This window comes from Apium graveolens, chromosome 7, assembly GCF_009905375.1.
Source record: "Apium graveolens cultivar Ventura chromosome 7, ASM990537v1, whole genome shotgun sequence".
Taxonomy (NCBI): domain Eukaryota; kingdom Viridiplantae; phylum Streptophyta; class Magnoliopsida; order Apiales; family Apiaceae; genus Apium; species Apium graveolens.
In genome coordinates this window covers 190,524,405-190,533,975 of record NC_133653.1, presented here as the reverse complement: position 1 = coordinate 190,533,975, position 9,571 = coordinate 190,524,405, and positions in this window count along the sequence as shown.

Here is a 9,571-nt window from a genome sequence, read left to right as displayed (position 1 = left end):
GAGCTTCCCCGTGTGGACAGGGATATCCGTAAGCTTATAACCACCTCGAACCTGGTCGAGTGTGGTTTTTCGAAGGAGGGAGTGAGGCTGACTCCTCAGTCAAAGAAAAGAACTAGAAAAGGTAAGGATACCATCCACACACGTGCGAGCAGATGGGATCGCACCTTGTACTTTTTAAACGCGCCCTACTTTACTAGCATATTTCATATTGCATTTTTATCTGCATCTTCTCTCAGCTCGCATCTTATTTCAAATTGTATCTCCATGCTCGCATCTATCTGGTGCTAATATATTTTATGTTATCTATTTTCAGAAATGGCCATCTCGCCCATCCCCTTTATGGAGGAAGCTGGGAAAGCCGCGACCTCGCGTCCGGTTCAGCCCGTCGATGCGATCACAGTGGCTTGCACCCAGGAGATCCCTCCAGCTCATAGGACAACACTATCCGAGCATCTTAAAAATGGCAGTGCCCCCTCTCCAAAACTCAAAAGGCATCGCAGCTCCAAGGATGAGAGGACAGGCGAGGCTGAGCCTAAAAGGAAAGTCATTCCTGCCCCTGCTGATGTCCCCCTTCCATCTTCTTCTTCTTCTTCTGCCATTGTGGTCGCGACCATATTTGGTCGGCTCGCACAGGCCAATGTCAGCGACCATGATATCAGGGATTGTACATCTTCATCTTTTGAGGCCAATAATGATGTTTTGACCCGGGCCGCGGCTGAAGTGTACTTCCGGCAGCTTACCTGAACTCGTGAGATTCGATCAATCATCCATCCCGGCCTAAAGTTTGATGCTAAGGCCAAAGTTCTGGAGGGCCAGGTCAAAGATATCGGGTAGGAAAAATTAAGGATGATGGAAAGTTATAATCAAAGAATGCTTGATCTGTCCACTGCTCACGAGAAGGCGTTGAAGGAGCAGAAAGAAGCCCATGATCTAGCTGCGGAGAATGCCAAGAAGGAGATGGAGGTCCTCGAGAAGAAGGTTGCTGAGTTAGAGGGGTCACTGTCTGACATGACCGCGAGCCGGGAGGCCGCCCTCGCGGATGACAGGAACTTAGGGGCCATAAACTTTATGAAAATATTTATTGGCAAGGTCCCTGACTTCGAATGGGGTCTCCTAGGCACAGGAACGGCCAGGCATGGTGAAAAGCTGAAGCTCGATGTAACACCCCCAAATCCGGGGTCAGGAATCAGGGTCATCACGCAATCCTTTAATCATGTGTAACCTGTATTAACTCAATAATCCAATAACTCTATATGACAGACCCCCAATCTCACACATACACACACATAAGTTATAGTGTTAGGTCACACAACACTATAGAAGGGGGTTGAATATAGTGTTTATACAATCAAATTGATTTCGAACACAAGTACGTAACATTAATCAGGTATATTCAATATAATAAATTATGTTACAATAGAACAGTTGTTCTCTCTCAGTGATGAACAATATCACTAAGAGCTGCTAGGTTACAATATGTAATCTTCCTCATGAATAATAACACATATAGTGTAAACCCTAAGCTGTGTTTATATAGTACACAGTTACAAGATATCTTCTAATTGATATGGAATATAATTTTGTCTCCTAAAATATATCAATCAGATATTATCTTCTACAAGTCTTCTAGTCTTCTAACTCTTCATGCATATCTTCTATTGTTTTAATCACGATCCTTTCCTGTAAATCAGCTATTTTCCTTATCTGAAGTATCCGCACTTAAGTCCTGATATAAATCTTGACGACATTAAGTTCTGATATAAGTTCTGACTTCAGTAAGTTCTGATTTCCAGTAAGTCCTGATATTAAATTCTGAAACTAAACACAATAAATTAGATATGACATCTCAAATATATCTAACAATCTCCCCCAACTTGTAAATTATGAAAAATATACAAGTTAATAGATTTGATGATGTCAAAAACATTTAAGTACAAATGCAATAAGAGTTTATCTAGACAACTAACTACAACTTACAGTCCTTGTAGCTTTTACCAAATTTACTGAGTCAATCTGAATCCAAAGTGATTCTTGACAAAGTTTGATATCAGTTTCTCTTCTGCATTCCTCAGGACTTGAGCTAGTGTAGCTTTAACTTGCTTCATCTCTTCATCTTGACTTCCAATCTGGTAGATTGCAGTCCTAAGTGCTGAGATATGATTTCTTTCTAAACCATCACCAAGTCTGATTACTCTTGGATGAGTTGAATCTTCATTATAGCACAGACATTTCTCTTTCAAGATAACTTCAAGTTTAGCAGAATCCTTCTTTATTTGAATTTCACTTCCATCATCTTCAACTATATTTGGAATGAATTCTGTAACTCTTGATCCAGAAATTCTTGCTTTATCCCTTATGGACTTCATTATGAAATTTGACCATCTCCTAGTAATCTCATATTATATCTCCAAAATATAATGAAAGAATTGAAGTTCTTTCAGAGATTTGTTCAGCACTTCTGATTCTGACATTATATATGTTCTTCCATCTTCAAGAAATAGAATCAGTTTTTCTTTGACATTACTTTTATCATGAGCATCCAATACCACTTGAACAGATATAACCTTATCAAGGTGTTTCTGTGTAACTTCTTCAAGAGGTTTGTCAGTCAATAAAAATGGATCTCTTGTAAGTACTTCAACTCCTGTCTTGATTTTGGCTTCTTCAGAACCTAATCCAGCCTTATCTCTTGCTTCTCTGGCTTTCAATCCAACAGTCATGAAATCAGATAACAATTGACTTTTCTTAGGATCTGATGGATTAATATTCTTCCATAGGAGTTTTCTCTTATCAGTAACTGTCAATTTGTTCAAATCAACTTGAGCTTTGTCAGAGGTTGATGTCTTGATGACTTGATCAGAGTTTGTTATTTCTTCTGTAGCTTGCTGTTCTTCACTCTGAACAACTTGAGCCATGTCAGAGGTTTTCTTAGATTCTTCAGTTATCTTCCTTCTTTTCAGAGTTTGAACAGTTTCATCTTCAGCAGTTTTATCATCTAAAACTAGAACCATTTTGCATACTGGTTTCATCATGATTTGAGGAATCTTCATCTCCTGTGTCTTTGTTGGTTCATCAATCTTTCATTTCCCTTTATCCTTGGGATCAACTTGTGATTTTGTCTTGGGATTTGAAGCCTCAGAATTTTACCTTTCCTTGATCACAATGCCTTTTACATTAGGCCTTGGAGGTTTCTTTGCATCATAAGCTTTAGACTTGAGATTTGTCTTCTCAGCTGCAAATCTAGCTTCTTTCTCCTATAAAGTCTCTAAATCCATTCCAGGATTATGCTTGAGAAATAGTCTTCTAGCAATTTCTTCATCCAGTGTCTGAATCTTGGGATCTTATTATAGACTGTAGTCTCCCTTCCCTTGAGCTTCAGAGTTTGCAAGAACTTCTGAGAGTCTTGACTTTCAGCTTGAATCAAAACATCATAACTTGATATCAGATTTTGATCATCAAAACTTGCTTTCAGAACTCGAGCATCTACAACTTCAGAACTTATCTTCTTCTATGTAGAAGATTTTCTAGAATCAAAAATTAGTTTCCTTGAAGAAACTTTGCTGCTTTGCCCTTGACCTTGACCCTTGCCCTTGCTAGGGTTTCCCTGGTCATCTTCCTTATCATCCTTTTTCTTCAGTACTTGACTAGTAGAGCATTTGGACTTCATTACCTTCTCCCCTTTTTGGAATCATCTGGTAGGAGTAAAGATAGAAGAAGTTCTACTGAAGATTGAATTTCATTCAGTTGAGCTTGTTGAGAGGCTTGATTCTGCAGGACCTCAGTCAGTTGGGCATGTTGCTTTTCTTGAACCTTCTCAATAGATTCTACTTTCTCATGAATAGGTCTGATAAACCTGTTCTTGTCCAGCTTGATCATCAGGTTCAGCTTATCAGCATTTTCCTGTAGCTTATCAACCTTAGCATGAGTAATGGAGTGTTGACCTTGAAGGCTTTTGGTATTGAGAGCCGTGACTTTAAGTTGAGCTTTAAAGTCAGAATTTGTCATCAACTTATCAGCTTTAGCAATATGTTCTGATAGAACTTTGGAGCTTGGAATGAAATCAAACTCATCCTTAAAAAGAATAGCCATGTAGTTATTAGGAATAAACTTGGCTCCATCATAGATTAGATCTTTGGGTGCCATTTATCTAAAGAAATAAGTGAGAAAATGTGTGTTCACAAGGTGTTTTTTAAAAAGCCTGGAAGAAAGTCCGTCAGAGAATATTAGAGAGTGAGAGAGAGAATAAGAGAGATTAGAAAGTAAAAATAGTAGGTAAAAGATTGTAAAATCTTTTAACTCTCTTATTTATACACTCCTCGTGATAACAGTCAATTTTGTGAAGCAGAACGGTCTTTTTACACCTGGCAGCATGGAAACAGTCAAAAAGTAATGAGTGGGAATGGTAAACGTGCAGTAATTATTGCTCACATGCTGTTACCAAAACAAACATGTAACCCATAAACCAAATGATTATCACTTTTTTTATCTCACTTAACTATTTTCTAGACAAAATATAACCGTTACAGTAAATACTAAAAATAAGTCAAGTAATTAAATAATGTCACGTAAGCATCAGAGTTTCCATCAGGTTTTACATAAGAACTTGACTATTATCAGAATTTAACGGTCATCAGAACATGGCTTCTGTACTCAAAAAGTGAATGTCTGTTTCTGTGATTCTTCATACAAATACTAACTGGTTTCTTCAGAATTTAGTCATCATAACTTTCATCAGATTTTGTCCTCGGAATTTATGCAAATAATACCTAACTGTTTGTCAAAAACAACTTAATCACCATAGTAATTATCATCATTCATATGGAGTAAGAGTGTGTGCATTTGCAAATCATCAGAAAATGATTAAAGTCTGATAAACTTCAGTATATCTTAGAAATAAGGCATAACTAAGAAGAGTGCTTAAAATCTGTCTTTAATTTGAAGTCTACTATAGAATAAATTTATGCAAGAGTCCACCTTAACTATTTGTGCTCATTTTATGCATCTTTTGATATTCTTTTTACAGTGGCTTCTCAGTGTAAATGAGTCACAACTGCTATCAGAATTTATGCTATTATCAGAGTATTTCTCTAGTAATCAGAGAATGTGAAAAGTCACCAAGAAAAATTTATTTGCTTTTCTAATGCATATGACTTAATACCAGCAATGCACTTGGGTCTTCCTTTTCACATATTTACTCTAGATCTCAAAGGAGTACCTGACTTCAATTTTTCTTTTCTTTTGTTTTCTTCAGATAAGTGAGGCTTATCAAGCATGTAGTTCATCCTTAAGATTTACTGACATCTGAATTTGACAGATAAGAAACAAAAAACTAGTTTGTGACTTAGTAACAAGATACACAAAGTAAATTTGACTAAGATCAAAATTAGATTTTGCTTGTTTTATGGATTTCCACATAAATAACTAATTCAAACATGAGATACACAGTTTGTTAAAGACTACTAAGTCATCATCTAACAAATAATCCCCATTGGAGTGAATAGTCACAGAACATTCAAAACACTATCAGAGTATATAGAATCACATCAGATAACAATAAGTATTTAATATATAACAATTTAAGCACAGATTACATAGAGCTAAGACAATCTATAAACACTGATCATAAAGTCTGATGCATGAGAACAAAAACTAAACAAATTTTGAGAAAGAACCTGAAACCATTCCAAGTTCATTTACCAGTCTTGTAAAAGTAGCTTCACATAATGGTTTTGTGAAGATATCTGCTCGTTGTTGATCTATTGGGACAAAATGCAATGCCACTATACCTTCCATCACATATTCCCTTATGAAATGGTACCTAATGCTGATGTGCTTTGTCATTGAGTGTTGAACTGGATTACCTGTCATAACAATAACACTTTGATTATCATAGTAAATGGGTATTTTAGAAAATTCTAACCCATAGTCCAGTAGCTGATTCTTCATCCAAAGAATCTTTGCACAACAGCTTCCTACAGCAATATATTCTGCTTCTACAGTTGATGTGGAAATTAATTTCTGTTTCTTGCTAAACCAAGAAACCAATTTGCCTCCAAGAAATTAGCAGCTTCCACTTGTGCTTTTCCTGTCTATTTTGCATCCTGCAAAATCTGCATCTGAGTAACCTATTAGCTTAAAATCTGATTCTCCAGTATACCACAATCCTAGATCAGCTGTACCCTTGAGGTACTTGAAAATTCTTTTTACAGCTATTAGATGAGGTTCTCTTGGATCAGCCTGAAATCTTGCACAAAGACAGGTAACATACATGATATCAGGTCTACTTGCAGTTAAATAGAGTAAAGAGCCAATCATACCTCTTTAGTTAGTAATATCTACTGATGCTCCAGTATCTTTATCTAACTTGGTTGCAGTGGCCATGAGAGTGGATGCAGTTGAACAGTCTTGCATTCCAAATTTCTTGAGTAAATTTCTGGTGTACTTGGATTGATTTATGAAAGTACCTTCTTCATTTTGCTTGACTTGAAGTCCTAGAAAATAGCTAAGTTCTCCCATCATACTCATTTGATATCTTGACTGCATTAACTTTGCAAACCTTTCACAGAGTTTGACATTTGTAGAACCAAAGATAATATCATCAACATATATATGTACCAAAAGTAAGTCCTTTCCATGGTTGAGGTATAACAAAGTTTTATCAATTGTGCCTCTGTTAAATCCACTTTCCAGAAGGAATTGAGCTAAAGTCTCATAACATGCTCTTGGAGCTTGCTTAAGGCCATAAAGTGTTTTGTCAAGCCTGTAAACATGATTAGGAAATTTTGGATCTACAAAGCCTGGAGGTTGTTCAACATATACCTCTTCTTCTAATTCTCCATTGAGAAAAGCACTTTTCACATCCATTTGAAAGAATTTAAACTTCTTGTGAGCAGCATAAGCCAAAAAGATTCTTATGGCTTCCAATCTAGCAACTGGAGCAAATGTTTCATCATAGTCAATACCCTCCTGTTGAGAGTAACCTTTAGCAACCAGCCTTGCTTTGGTTCTTGTAATTATGCCATCACTGTCAGTTTTTTTTTCTGAACACCCATTTTGTGCAAACAATGGATCTGTTCTTTGGTCTTGGCACTAGGATCCAGACTTTATTTCTTTAAATTTCATTTAACTCTTCCTGCATTGCTTGCACCCAATCAACATCTTCAAGAGCTTCATCCACTTTCTTTGGTTCAGTCTGAGATAGAAAGGAATGATAGACACATTCAGTTGATGTTGTTGTTCTAGTTCTGACACCTGCTTCAGGATCTCCAATTATTAAGTCAGGTGTATGTGATTTAGTCCACTTCCTTGCAGATGGAAGTTGATCTCTAGAACTGGATCCTCCCCCATAATCCATGCTGTCTCCATCAGCATTTTCTGATGCTCCTTCTGAAGTTATGCTCTCTGAAATTTCAGATTTTGAGTTGGATTCTTCAGGAATTGAAGAATCAGAATTTCCAGATTTATCAGAGTTTGGCTCATCAGAACTTGATGAATCAGAACTTGAAGAACCATGGATAGGTTCTGATGATTCTTGAGAGTTTTGAGATGTGGTAGGATCATTAGCTTGCCCCCCCTGAACAGGTGCATTTTCCCTTGGAGTAGTTACCACAGTTTCAATGACATCAAAATTTAACCCGTTAGAACTTGCAGGATCAGGATTTAGGTCATCAGAATTTACAGAATCAGAATTTAAATCTTCATTTTCAAATCTCAGCTGATCATGATCATTGAAATCTTCGAGTCCAGTAATCTTTTTATCATCAAAAGATACATTGATAGATTCCATGACAACCCTTGTTCTTAAATTATAGACTCTGAAAGCTTTTGTGGAAAGTGGATATCCAACAAAAATTCCTTCATCAGCTTTTAGATCAAATTTTGACAGTTGTTCAGGATGAGTCTTTAGAACAAAACACTTGCATCCAAATACATGAAAGTATTTCAGATTTGGCTTCTTTTTCTTCACCATCTCATATGGTGTTTTTCCATGCTTGTTTATGAGTGTAGCATTCTGTGTAAAACAAGCAGTCTGCACAGCTTCAGCCCAAAAGTAGCTTGGTAGCTTTGCTTCATCAAGCATAGTTCGTGCAGCTTCAATTAGAGTCATGTTCTTTCTTTTTACAACTCCATTTTGCTGTGGAGTTCCAGGTGCAGAAAATTCCTGCTTTATTCCATGCTCTTTGCAGAACTCTTCCATGATTGAATTCTTGAACTCAGTGCCATTATCACTTCTTATTATTTTAATAGAATCTTTGACCAACTTATCCGGCTGTCTGACATGATCAGTTAAAGTAGATGCAGTTTCATTCTTCTTGTGCAAGAAATACACCCAAGTGTATCTTGTGAACTCATCCACTATAACCATAGCATATTTCTTCTTTGCAATTGACATGACATTGACTGGACCAAATAGATCAACATGCAGTAAGTGATAAGGCTCAAGAATTGAGGATTCAGTTTTGCTCTTGAATGAAGATTTTCTTTGTTTTGCCTTTTGACATGAATCACAAAGACCATCAGGAGCAAATACTGATTTTGGAAGTCCTCTCACAAGATCTTTCTTTACTAGCTCATTTATGTTGTTGAAATTTAAATGAGAGTTTGATGCTCTACTCAACAGACAGATTGCAGAACCATCAGAGTTTGTTGAAAGTCTGGCTTCATATATGTTACCATGTTTGTAACCTTTCAGAACCACTTTGCCTGTAGAATTACTTACAACTTCACAGTGTTCTTCAAAGAAATCCACATGATAACCTCTGTCACAGATTTGACTCACACTTAGCAGATTGTGTTTAAGTCCTGAGACAAGAGCTACTGATTTAATGATGACATTCCCAAGATTGATATTGCCATATCCCAGAGTCTTTCCCATATTGCCATCTCCATAAGAAACTCCTGGGCCAGCTTTTTCCACAAAGTCTGATAGCAGGGCTTTATTTCCAGTCATATGTCCTGAACATCCACTGTCCAGAACTAAGGTGTTCTTCCTGTTGCCCTGCAATCACAAAGACCACTATTGGTTAGTTTTAAGGACCCAAACTTGCTTGGATCCTTTGGCCTTTTTAAGTTTGTTAGTATTTACAGTGAATTTAATTTCAGAGTTTATGCTAACTTACTTCTTACCAGACTTTATATCAGACTTTGCATCAGAATTTACACTAGAAGGAATTACACTAACTTTCTTCAAAGAAGGTTTTATTTGATAATAATCATAGTATAAACTATGATATTCCTTATAAGTATGAATAGAATGCCATAAATTACCACAATGGAAACAAGGATTTTGTGGTTTAAACCTAACAGACTGACTCTTAACTCCTGAACTAGGAGGTAAAGAGTTTATATCTTTATTTTTCCTGCAAAAAGAAGCAAGATTGTTAGAGTTTCCACAGTTATAACATTTCTTTCTAGGAGCATTAGGAACAGGCATATAATTATTGCTTTTATTCACACCTTCCTTTCCATTCCTATTTTTCCTAGCTTCCTTGATCTTGTTCACATTTCTAATCTCTTCCAGCTTATGCTTAAGCTGCTTCTTTGTCATTAAACCTATGTTTACTAAAGCTGG